Source organism: Furipterus horrens, unplaced genomic scaffold (genome assembly GCF_987537825.1).
Source record: "Furipterus horrens unplaced genomic scaffold, mFurHor1.1.pri manual_scaffold_4, whole genome shotgun sequence".
NCBI classification, from domain to species: Eukaryota; Metazoa; Chordata; class Mammalia; order Chiroptera; family Furipteridae; genus Furipterus; species Furipterus horrens.
The window spans coordinates 152282658-152297061 of record NW_028327174.1 but is presented as its reverse complement, the minus strand read 5'-3'; positions in this window follow the sequence as shown (position 1 = coordinate 152297061).

Sequence of the window (14404 nt, the reverse complement as noted above, 5' to 3'; positions counted from 1 at the left end):
TTTATCCCACAGATGTAAGGATGATTTATATATAAAACTTTATATATGTACAGCTTTAAAATATATATGTAAAACTTTAAAATAAATCTAATAAAAAATATTCAAAATCTTAATAACATTTCAGAACTTTATAGAAAGACATTTGAAGAGACCCAAAAAGGAGAAGAGATATATGTTAAATAGTCTCAATAGCAATTACCCCAAATTGATTTATATATTAATTCATTTCTAACCTGAGCCCCAAACAGAACTCTAAAAACAAATTTTTACCTTGAAAGGCACACTCAGAAACTCATATGAAAACTTCAAGAGCCAAGAATAGCAAATGCACTCTTGAAGGAGAAAAAGTACAAGACTGAAGAACATTCCCCACATAAATCAAAACTTCTAATAAAGCTTGATATCAGTAGCAGTTAAAAACAGTATATGATTGTCTCAGAAATAAACAGACTAAGCTATGACACAATTGGGAGAACAACTATAGAAACTTGATAAATGCCAGAGGAACATTGTAAAGCACTTGAAGAAAAAGTTACTATTTAATAAATAATACTGTGACAACAGGTTATCTCTCCAGGGGTTGGGGGGGTAAGTGACATGGTATCCCTGTCTCAGGTCATATTCCCAAATAAATGTATTCCATGTAAATTTAAAACAAGTGTAAAATGTGAAATTCTAAAAGTAAAAAAAAAAAAAAAATGTGTATACATAGGGATATGTCTGTGATTTTAGGCCATGGAAGGGTTTCTTAGGCAGAGATAAAAATGATAGCTATAATTCTCAACAAAATCTTGGCAATCCAGATCCAGAAATACATTAAACAGATCATACACCATGATCAAGTGGGATTTATCCCAGGGGTGCAAGGAAGATATAACATTCACAAATCCATAAATGTAATACATCACATAAACAAAATGAAAGACAAAAAACACATGATGTTATCAATAAATGATGAAAAGGCATTTGACAAAATCCAGCACATATTTATGATAAAAACACTCAGCAAAGTGAGAACAGAAGAAACATACTTCAACATAACAAAGGCCATATATGAGAAAACTACTGCCAACAGTCTACTCAAAGGGCAAAACTAAAAACGTTTTCCTACAAGACAAGGGTGTCTGCTTTAACTACTTTCATTCAACATAATGCTGGAAGTTCCAGCCACAGCAATTAGACAAGAAAAAGAAATAAAAGACATCCAAATTGGAAAGGAGGAAGTAAAACTATCATTATTTGCAGACAACACGATAGTGTACACAGAAAACCCTGTAGTCTCCACCAAAAAAATGTCTTGACCTAATTAGTGAACTCAACAAAGCAGCAGGATACAAAGTCAATATTCAAAAATTGATGGCATTCTTGTACACCAATAATGAATTAACAGAAAGAGAAACTAAGAAAAAAATACTATTTACTATAGCAACAAGAAAAATAAAGTACCTAGGGATAAATTTAACCATGTATGTAATAGAACCAGGAAACTATAGAACACTGAAGAAAGAAATTGAGGAAGATACAAATAAATGTAAGTATATACTGTGTTCATGGATTGGAAGAATTAACATTATTAAAATGTATATACTACCCAAAGCAATCTATAGATTCAATGCAATTCCTATTAAAATACCAAGGGCATATGTCAGAGATCTAGAATAAATATTCCAAAACTTTATATGGAAACAAAAAGGACCCCAAATAGCCTCAGCAATCCAAAGAAAGAAGAAACAAGTTGGAAGGATCACAATACCTGATACCAAACTACTACAAGTTCGCTGTAATCAAGACAGTCTGGTACTGGCATAAGCATAGACACATAGATCAGTGGAACAGAATGGAGAGCCCAGAAATAAACCCAAGTCTCTATAGTCAATTAATATTTGACAAATGGGGCATGAGCATACAATGGAATAAAAAGTGTTAGGAGAACTGGACAGGTACATAAAAAAAAAAAAGAAAGAAAGAAAGAAAGAAAGAAACTAGACCACCAACTTATACCATATACCAGAATAAACTCAAATTGGATAAAGGACTTAAATATAAGTTGTGATACCATAAAAGTCATAGTGAAAAACATAGGAAAATTTCAGATATCCCACATAGCAATTTTTTAGCCAATATATCTCCAAGGGCAAGAGAAATAAAGGAAAAAATAAACAAATGGGACTATATCAAGTTTAAAAGTTTCTGCACTACTAAAGAAACCATCATCAAAATGAAAAGGGAACTGATTAGCCAATGATACCTCAGACAAGAGTTTAATCTACAAAATATATAAAGAACTCATACTTATCAACACCAGGAAGACAAACAATCCAGTTAAAAAATGAGAAAAGGACCTGAATAGACACTTTTCCAAGGTGGACATACAGAGGGTCCATGGACATATGAAAAGAAGGTTACATCACTAGCTATCAGAGAGATGCAAATTAAAACTACAATGAGATATCATCTCACATCAGTCAGAATGGCTAGCATTAGAAAAGCTACAAACAAATGCTGGCGAGGATGTGGAGGGAAGAGAATTCTAGTGCTCTGTTGGTGGGAATGAAGACTGGTGCAGCCACTGTGGAAAATAGCATGGAATTTCTTAAAAAAAAAAAAAAAAACCCTAAATATGGAATTGCCTTTTGATCCAGTAATCCCACTGCTGGGAATATACCCTAAGTAAGAATTCTGAAACACAAATTTAAAAGAACTTATGCACCCCTATGTTAATAGTAGCACTATTTACAATAGCTACGTGTTGGAAACAGCCCAAGTGCCCATCAGTAGATGAATGGATCAAACTGTGGTACATTTATGCAATAGAATACTATGCAGCAGAAAGAAAGAAGGAATTCCTACCTTTTGCAACAGCATGGATGGAACTGGAGACTATAATGCCAAGTGAAATAAGCCAGGTGGCAAAAGACAAATAGCATATGATCTCACCTAATATAGGAACTTAATGAACAAAATAAACTAATGAGAAAAATAGAGCCAGAGACATGGAAACATGGAACAGACTTATAGCTGTAGAAGAGGAGAAGGGAGTGGAGAATAGTGGAAGGAAGGGGAAGGGACTAGTCAAAGAACATGCATTAATGGCACATCAACATGGACAACAGAGAGGGGATTGATTGTGGACTAGAAGGGTGGGCTGGGTGGAGGGGAGTAAAAGGGAAAATATTGGGACAACTCTAGTAGAATAAAAAATTTAAAAAAAGTTATAGCTATAAAAATCATTGATAAATTTAGCTACATTAAAGTGAATAAAATAGATCATAAAAAAAAACAGCTATAAAGAAAGTGAGGCTTCCAGAAAAGATAACAGAGTAGTAAATGTAGTATTTGTATCCTTCCACAACCACATCAAAATTACAACTAAACGACAGAACAATCATCATTTAGAACTGTCTGAAATCTAGCTTTACAGAAGTCCTGCAATTATTGACATAAAGAAAAAGCCATAGTAAGACTTGCAGGAGGGGCAGATATGTGCAATGGGTTGGTCCCACACCCATGTGTGGCCATTAAAAATCAGGAGGGATATCTTAGCTTCAGGGGTCTGCCTTGTGTAGCCAGGGCTCCAAGCCCCAAATCAGATCCCCTAGCCCAGGATTCCAGTGTCGAGAAGAGAAGTCCCCATAACTTCTGGCTTTGAAAACCAGTGGAGATTGTGGGTGAGTAAGACAGAGCTTCTGGAGTCCCTGACATTCCTCTTAAAGGGCCCACACATAGACTTACTCGTACTCATTCACTCTGAGCTCCAGTGATGGAGCAGCAGTCCAAAAGGCAGCAGGGATATACAGGGAGGAACTGAATTCCATGGTGTTAAGGCATGGCTGGAAGGCAGCTTTCTCCTAGGAAGTAGTGCTGGCAAAGGTCATTGTTCCTTTGCTGATCCCTGCCCCTGCAGGCACAACAGGCACCATATCTGAGTCTCAACCTGGTAATTCCCTGAGACCCTGCCCCACCTAACTTTTGGCCCTATCCAAGCCATTTCCAGAGATTTATCCATACAAACAGCCTGTCTTGGCTCATGTGTCAGGCTTTTCTAAAGGCTCTCAAACAGTCTCTCTGGTCTTAGCATGCCCCATTCCTCTTGCTAAGTGGCCCCAGGCCTGGCACTAGCAGCAGCCGGCCTCGGCTGGCAGCTTGGCCTTTCCTGTCCACCTCTAAGCTCAGCACAAGTAGCAGCTATCTGCAGATTGCGTTGTAGCTCATGCCAGGTGGCTCTGGGCAGAACATGAAGTGGCTGACTTTGGCCTGCAGTTCCCAGGAGGGTGCAGAGCCAGTGCACCCAGTAAACAGCTTCAGACTAGGCTGGAGCACCAACCAACCTCCTCCATGAGCAACACACTCAAGGGACAGGCTTGGTGGTCATCAGAGCCCTGCTGCAGTGAGTCCTATTATGGGGGGTTTGACCCTGCACAGCAGATCCTCTTCTGTAGTTGCAACCAGTCTTCTTAGCCTAACATTGTGGGGTTCAATCCCTCACATGGATGTGACAACAATAATCAAGGCTTAACTACAACAGAAACATTGATAGAGCCTATATAGGGGGTGCACCTAGAGTGTATGGTTGGGATAGTTTTGGGGACCTCTGGGACAACATTAAGCATATTAACATTTGCATCATGGGGGTGTAGGGAGGAGACTATAAAGAAAGGAATTAAAAACCTATTTGAGAAAATAATGCTGGAAAATTTCCCTAACTTGTTGAAGGAAACAGATACCAAGCACAGGAAGCACAGTCTCAAACAAGATGAACCCAAAAAGGCCCACATCAAGACCCATGAGTGTTAAAATGCCAAAAGTTAAAACAAAGAGAGAATTTTTTAAAAGCAGCAAGAGAAAAGCAGTTAGTTACCTACAAAAGAGCTTCCATAAGACTATCAGTTAATTTCTCAACAGAAACTTTGCAGGCCTGAAGAAATTGGCATGAAATATTCAAAGTGATGAAAAGCAAGGAACTACAACCAAAGTTACTCTACCCAGCAAAGCTATCAGTTAGAATCAAAGGACAAATAAAGAGCTTCCCAGACAAGAAAAAGCTAAAGTAGTTCTTTAAGAAAAAGAAAAAATAATCAAAATATGAATAAAATGGCAATAAATATATATCTATCAACAATTACTTTAAATGAAAATGGATTAAATGCTCCAACCAAAGGACACAGAGTAGCTGAATGGATAAGAAAACAAGACCCTTACATATGCTGTCTACAAGAGACCCACCTCAAAACAAAAGATCCATACAGACTGAAAGTAAAGGAATGGAAAAAATATATTTCATAAAAATGGAAATTTTAAAAAAGCTGGGGTAGCAACAATTACACCAAACAAAACAGACTTTAAAACAAAGGCTATAACAAGAGACAAAGAAGGGCCTAGCAATTGTGCTTCTGGTCATTTATCCAAAGAAACCCAGAACACTAAATCAAAAAGACATATGCATACATGTGCTCATTGTATCATTATTTACAATAGCCAAGATGTGGAGAAAACCTAAGTGTCCATCTATAGATGAGCGGATAAAGAAATGATGCATATATACAATGGAATATGACTCAGCCATAAAATAGAATGAAATCTTGACATCTTCAACAACATGAATGGACCTGGAGGGTATTGTGCTGAGCGAAATAGACAAAGACAAATGCATATGATTTCACTTATATGTGGAATCTAAAAAAAACAAACAAATAAGCAGAACAGAAACAAACTCATAGATACAGAGAACATTTTGATGGTTGCCAGATAAGAGGGGATTTGGGGGATGGCCTAAAAAGGTGAAGAGATTAAAAAGTACAAATTGGTAGTTACAGAATACTTACAGGGATGTAAAGTACAGCAAAGGAAATATAGTCAATAATATTGGAATAACTATGTATGGTGTCATATGGGCACTGGACTTAGCAGGGTTATCACTTCCTAAGTTACACAAATGTCTAATCACTATGTTGCACACCTAAAACTAACATAATATTATACATCAACTGCAATTAAAACATTAAAAATATTTTTAAAAATAATAAAACAAAATAAGTTTTAAAAAGTGAAAAAGATAAGCCATACATAGAAAAACTATTTTACAATAATCAACAAAAACATTAATATTCCATAGATAAAGTATTTCTCAATTCTCAAGAGTAGGACTGCTGTAGCAATGTATATATGAACTGTTTGTTTTAAAAGATTTTTTCTGAATTTTTTTCTGTTGTTTTTAATTTTTTCTATTTTTTAAATTGTTGTTCTATTACAGTTGTCCCTTTTATTCCCCCATTGCTCTCCCCTGCCCTGCCCACCTCCCCATATCTCCCATAGTCAGTCCCCACCCTGTTGTCCATTGAGAATATTTGAGGAAGCTGTTAATTCAGGGGGCTCAACCCCACCAGAAATAAATGTTATAGCTCTTCCTACTTTTGTCACTTTGAAATATGACTAACAGTGAAACTGAATATCTTTTATTTGTTTTTAGTATGGTATGTTGTGTTATATAAAAGTGAGATTTGGCACCATTTTATTATTCCTGACTCAACTGAAATGGCCACAGCATACGTTTATCAGATACTTACTTTGGTACACCAACAGATCATGGGTTTGATTCCTGGTCAGGGCACAAGCCTGGAGTACTTACAAGAAGCAACCCATTGATGTTTCTCTCTCACATTGATATTTCTCTCCCCCTCTCTCTCCCTTCCTCCCCCTCACTTAAATCAATAAGCATGTCCTTGGGTGAGGATTAAAAAAAAAGTAAATTTCTTATTTATATTCTTTTTTCCTTTACTATTCAATATTGTCTTGGAGCTATCAGCAAAATCAAAGATAAGAAAATAATATAATCTGTATACACATTTAAAAGCAGAGACAACTCTCTTAATTTATTGATATGATTTCGTTTCCAGAAACCCTAGAAACTCTAGTTAAAAAAGAAAAATTGCTAGAATCAACAAGGTAATTTGATAAGATGGTTCAATACAAGATAACTATACAAAGATCAACAACTTCTCACCTTGCTAATAATAAGCTCCTAAAAATGGAAATGTGAGAGAGAATTTATTTGCAATGGACAATAAGGTATTTCAGAAGAAATTTAACTTGGGAGGCTTAGGACTTTTATAAATAAATCTAAAATACCTTCCCAAATGGAAAGAAAAATTATTTTGAACAATTCCTCTACAGTTTTATCTGGCTAAAAGCAAGGAGAGGAAATGGGCATGGTACAGGAGAATAATTCGGAATGCAGGGGAGCTGGCACTTTCATTCAGTCATTCGGCAGATTTGTATTGGGCGCTTACTAAGTGCCAATCTCAGTTACACATGAGTAATAATTCAGACCTTGTCCCTCTTCTCATGGAGCTGATTTAACAATAATGAAAGACGAGGTTTTAGAAAATCATAACCCATGAGGATTGGTAGAAGAGACCATGAATGTCACCTATACTCATGTATTATTTGACAGATGTGGAAACAGAGGCCCAGACAGGAGATGTAATTTATTGAGGTTCATATGGCTAGTAAGTCATCACACTGAGACTAGAACTCAATTCTCTTGACTTTCTCAACATACCATTCTGCCTCTCAGATTCATCTGAGGGGTTTAGACTATATTCCTCAGTATAGTCTAATGTAGTACTTAAAGATGTTGTAGTAGAACTATGCACATACAAGGCATTAGACATGAGGAAAACTAGGCAATGTAATGGGGCTCACACCCTTTTAATATTTTCTTAGACGATAAGTAGGACATATACAAACAAGGGAATACCAGATAGTCATTAAAATATGATGTAAATATGGAAATAGATAAATATATGGAGAAATTACTATGACCTATCATTAAGTGAATAAAGTTGGCTATAGACTACAACATTTATCATCCTGTATATGTAAAATTATATATGTAAATACAGGTGTGTGATATTATAAATATGTAGTTATATACAATTATATATGTGTATGTATGTGTATACTTATAGTATGTATATGTAGACATATATAAAAATATAACAGTTTCTGGGTGAATATTCACCATGATGTTAACTCATTATTTGGGGTTGTAAAATATAAGGTGGATTTTATTTCCTTCTTTGTACATTTCTTTATTGTCAATGTTTTATGTTAATCTGGTATCTTTTTTAAAGCAATGGAATTTAAAAGATAGATTGCTCTGAATAACTTCAGGTACCAGGAGCATGATGAATGGATTAGAACAAATATTCGTGTTAGAACACAAACATTGGCTATAGAGATCACAGCATGACCTACTCATCCAGAAACAGGAATGGAGAAATGAATCTATATTTAGGACCAAATGATACACCTTTCCAGTTTACAAATAATCTGGAGGAACCTGCATCCTTGATGACAGCTTTAGTGTCCACCAGCTGTGGGCTGCCAATCTTTGAGCACCTTGTCACAGAAGGAAAACAATACCTCCATGTGTAAGTCCTAACTTAGCATTCTTTCAGTTTCCTGTTAATGAATGTAATTCTAAAATATGTCTCCAATAAAACCTCTGTAAATTGACTTTACGTAGTCATATTTTGCGATGTTCTTACACAGCAGGAGCTAAAATGAACTTTTGCCATTTAATTTTAACATACATTAAAAATAAAATAACAAGCGCTGGCTGGCATGGCTCAGCGGGTTGAGCACTGGCCTGCGAACAGAAGAGTTGCTGGGTGATTCCCAGTCAGGGCACATACCTGGGTTGAAGGCCAGGTCTCCAATTGGGGATGAGTGAAAGGCAACCACATATTGATGTTTCTCTCCCTCTCTTTCTCCCTCCCTTCCCCTCTCTCTAAAAATAAATAAAATCTTAAAATGAAATAATACATAAAATAAAATAAAGGGGCAAGGAAAATTATTATCTTTCTTGAAAGAATAAGCTGCTTATCAATCAGAAGCCCTTTTTAACAGCACCAAGCACATGGTTACATACAAGTAGATGCTATTTTGATTATAATAATTTATATCTATTCCATAATTCTTTTTTGGCAACATATTGCTAATCCATTCCAATTTGATCTTCAGTCCAGAATACTGATTTTTCTCATGAAGTTCTCTAAAATCAGTTGTATTGCTTCAAAGTTTAATCTGCATCAACCCAAGTACAATATAACCACAAATATATTTATTTAAATCTCTAATTTATGCTTCTAAGTGAGCATAATTCCCCCACACACATTCATCACCTAAGGTCTAACTCTTCTGTTCTGATTCTACGAGTAATCTTTGCAATGCAGAAACATAATATTTTACAAAGCTGCACAGCAAGTATTTATCTATATTACTTAATTTTGCCATGACTGATAACTATTGACCTATTCCAAAATATATATATACAGGTTTTGGAGTAAAACTATATAGGCGATTTGAATAATGTGATATAATATAATCATAAGTCACTTGTAATCCCTTCCTTTTGCCACATTTGTTAATCCTTAAAGATTTTCAGAGAATGGTGCTGTTCCAATATTCTTCACATACCAACTGTTCAAGCACTTTCCTTATATTCTTACTAGGTTTTCACAGATGCCACTTTTTAACCAGCAAATCTCCTCAGGAGCATCATCCGGCTCCCATTAGCCTGACTCCAGAGAGCGCCCAGTCGTCTCGATAATACCAACATCAGGGCAGGTATTCCACACTCTCTGGCATATTTCCCCCCTGTTGGTAGATCTGCAATGCAAATTTTGAAATTAAAAAAAAAAAAAAAAAAAAAAAAAAAAAAAAACTTTAGGTGCAAGCATTTTCCGCAAATGTTTTCTCCCTTATCAAATGCAGTGCTCAGTAGCCTCACTTCTGCTCTTCTGGAGACCTGGTCAGAGAGTCTCTCTGCTCAGAATACAGGAAGCAGAAACAGACAGAGAGCTGGAGAAGAGAGAGAACACTGGAAAACCAAAGGAAGTGAGATGCAAAGTTACATCACATTATTTGAGGCTAAACTTTTTAAAGATCAGCTGAGTCAATTACACCATGGAAATTAAGCAATGTCCTGGTTTGGGCAGAAGAGAACAGATTGTTTTGGGGAGGTATGTGAAATACAACTGTGACTACCTACTCAATAGAGAATGGAAGACCGTGATGTTTTCCACAGGATTAGATCACTGAAGACAATTAGTTTTGACAACTGAGCCCAGTTCTTTATTAAATGCCAGGATCTGATATTTAAATTACTCAAAAACACATCTTCCAGATCAACAACTCACTGTTCCACATGGACACAATTCCAAAGTGAAAACTATATACAGTGATGTTGAAACCATGTCAAATCAGAGGAAAGGGCACTAGCCTGGTGTTAGAACAGAGTTCTAGAGTCAGGCGTGTACTAACTCACCTACCCATGGGACTCTGGGCAAGTGGCCTGACTTATCTGAAACCTCAGTATCTAAAGTGAGCAGTGGGACAAGACAACCACTGGGTCACTCCAGCTTGAAAGTAGCACAGTGCCTTATACTGAGTACATATGTTTGCACTTCCTATTGGATTGGGTTGTACCCACTTCCAAAATGGCATAACAGATGTCAAGATGGGTTGCATCTCCTGCGGTAAAAAGAACAAAAAAGAACCAGGTTGAAGTTTTTCTGTGTGGGTTTAGGAGAAACAATAAGTGAAGATCAACAAGTGAAGGTCTGCTCAGTGAGGCATGCCTCTTCTGCAGCTGCAATAGGGAGGAGTGGCTGCTGGATGAGTCTGAGGTTCTGGATCCAGCTGGCCCAGCCACTCACTGAGCGACATCAGGCAAGAAACCTGCATCTCTTAGTGGCAGGTTCGTCATCTTTACAAGAGGGAATTCAAGAGGCTGGATGCGCTTTGGGAAAGTGTGTGCATCCTCCAGATTTAAGCCTGATTACATGACATTGATAAAAAGAAGGTTTAGTTATAGATTTCTCTTCTCCTCATCACTCTCTTCCTTTTTCAAAACTCACAGACAACTTTGATTCATCAGCAAGAATTTCAACTAAGATACTTCGAGTCAATTGCTCTTCTCGTTCGTTGCACATTTCACCTATGATGGGACAGACAGACCAAAAAAAGAGGAGGTGAACAAATACCTAAATAATCCAATTACTGGAAAAATTCACCAGGCATAGCAAAGACTCAAAAAAAAAAAGAAAAACAAACAAAAAACACTTTTTTCTTTTATTGGAAGTTGAAGAGATTGTTGGATTTTTTAAATAATTTCTTTGTTTTGGCTTTGGTATTCAATTATGACCTTAGGCCTTTATTGACAGGGACTTCAAAGGCCTTTATAACACACAAATAAGTTTTCCATGTAAATATTAGACCTCTCCATCTCTCTTTCTCGCTCTCTTCTTTTCAGGACTAGGTCTGGGTAAATTTACAAAAGTATTTATATTCAGCTACCTTGATGTTCTTACCATTTGCCTTAGTTTCTCCCTTTTATTACTAGTCTCTTCCCAAGCCATTCTTAAACTGAATCTGTTCTGAAATGCCCCCATCCCAAGCCTTCCTACTCAGACTTCTCAATCGCATCCCATTGCTTCATTCATTGTCCTGTCAAGATTACTTTCCCCTGTATCATTCCCATTAGTCTTACAAGTGGAAGTTCAGTTCATGCTGTCTAACTCATATGACAAAGGGGTTAATGTCTTAAAAAGTTCATTATTCCTTATGGCACTGCATATTTACAAGCACCTGATACAGACACAGATGATAGCTTTATGCTGCCCTGTCCAACATGGTAGCCACTAGCCACATGTGATTGTCTACACTTAAAATAAGTTAATTAAATAAAATTAAAAATTCTGGTGCTTAGTGGCACTAGTCTTGTTTTAAGCCATAGAATATTTCTGCCAATACAGAAAGTTTTATTAGTCAGCACTGCCTTAACAACAACAACAAAAAGGATTTTAGTAGTGGACTGTGAATGTGACCATCATTTCTGTGATGAGAAAACTTACAGGGGCTAAAAATAAATATATTTGTGTATTATAGGTATATAATCAGGACTGGGGTAGGAAGTAGCTGGATGAGGGAGAGATGGCCGTCATTGGATGAGAAAGTATTGTATGCCAGCGTTTGGGCAGAGGCAGGCCAGTCATAAGCAGGCCTTTTTATACTAACAGGCAATCCTCTAACAACCCATTTTACAGATGAGAAAATTGAAATGAAAAGCAGGTAAGTAATTTACCCGAAGCTTTGAAACCAGAAAGTAAACTCAAGACTGAATCCCAGTGTCCTTCCTGTGTATTAACCATGCTGCCTATCAATCTCCCCAAGGAAAAGCAGGTGGGACTCCCAGTCACTGGTCCTCAAAGCTCACTAGTTTTCTCTCCTTTCAAAATGAGGGTTGGGACTATGTCAGTACAGAGCAATACATCTTTAACATTTTCTTTTGAGATAACTATTGACTCACATACAGCTGGAAGAATACAGAGAGATCTTGCACATCCCTTTAATACATACATTTTTAATTGCTACATATTCACACTCTGTGTGGCTGTGGGATTATGAAGGCAAGATTGTCTTTATTCTTGAATATTTTAGAGGCCAGTGGGGAACATGTAAATAAATAAATAATGTAGAGCTAGTTAAAACAAAAATGTAATGCCATTTTCATCTATCGATTAGCAAGTAATAATAGTAATGATATTCTATCTAATATACTGTGAAAGAAACACTCCTATATTTTATTTATAAAAGTGTAAATTGAGAGGCAAGAAGGCAAGCAAGGTGGGGCAATATGCATGAGATATTTTAATCTTTCAGGTAAAAATTTTTGCGTGTCTGCTACATGCCAGGCACTGAGCTAGATCCATGGGGAAAACTCCTAACAAAGCTGACATTGTCCAGCCTTTCTGGAACTTATACAGCCTTGTCTTGTTTAGGGGCAGATAAGCTTTTGTGCAAAGTGCTGTGAGAGGCAAAGTAAAGACGTTAGAGCAGCACTTGTGAGGGAAGCTGAGTGTAGCCTTTGGCGACTAGGGAAGACTATTCTAGAGGAGAGGATAAGAGGAGGTAGTCTTCCAACAGCCAGGAGAAGAGGGCACAGGGTGGATGGAGAAAGTGTCTGAAACAACATGAATATCAAGCACATGGGAAGGATGAGCACTGAAAGAGAATGACCTAAAAAATCTGGCAAAACTATCTCAAGGAAAAACCCAGAATACAAAATAACAATAACAAAAAACAAACCTTTCCAACATAAAGACTTTCACTACATCATGACTTATAATAGTGGAATATAATAGTGGAATATTAAAGAGTCTCTATTTTAATAAAAGAGATTTGGTTAACTTACATGTGGTACATCCATAATATAGAATTTTATAGCCACTTAAAATAATGCTTACAAAGTATTTTTTAAATATCAAAAATGCTTATGTTAAAATGTTAAGTGAAAAGGGAGGATATGCAATTAGGTATCCTTTATAACCACAGCATGTTAAATGTGTATGTGTGTGTGTGTGATTAAATGGAAGGAGACAGGTTAAAATATTAATAGGATTGTCTTTGGATAGTGAGATTAGGTAGTGTTTATGTATATGCTATTTTATAGCATGATGGCTAGTCTGGAGACAAAATTAAAAATATGAAAATAATACTTTTCCTCTTGATGATAGTATAATTGACTTGGAAGAAAAAAAGTCAATTTATATAAAAACAATTGTGACAAGTAGTTGGCACAATATAAAGAAGAGATTAAACTGCAAAAACTGTTAAGTATGTGGCTGCAGAAACAACATCAATATTGTATGCCAACAGGAGAACACTGGACATACATTGATGAAGTTAAAAGACTAATCCTGGTGAGAGGTTTTATTTGAAGTTTGTAGGTCTGAGCCATACAGGAAGCTAAATAGCATCAGCAAATGTTATACTGCCAGGTATAGACCCTGTAGCAACTGTTACGTGTCCCAACACCTTTGAAGTATAGTTAAAACTGAACTACATGATAAAGATAGCTCTACAACTCAGTGAGGAGAAAACATTATTCAGTTAATGTGTTGGGACATGCAGACAAAAAGCTGGAAAATAAAGTTGGGTTTCTACTTCGCTCTTACATCAAAATTAATTCCTGTAGATCAAATTCTTAAGTGTGAAAAATAAAACCATAAGAAGAAAAATTTTTAAGAATTATAGAGAGGTGAAGACTCTTCTAATATGACATAAACCTACAATAAACTCAGAAAAATATTTGTAGTCCATATCATAGGCAAAAGTTCTGTTTTCATGATATATAAAGCTCTCCTATAAATCAGTAAGAAAATACCAACAACTCAATGGAAAAATAGAAAAATAAATACAACTCAATAACATGAAAAGATGTTCGAGTGCATTCATAAGATAAATTAAAATTAACCCACATATTTTCACCTATAAAATGGAAAGAACTCCTGAAATGTGCTAACACACTCTCATACATTGATGGTGAATTGTAAATTGG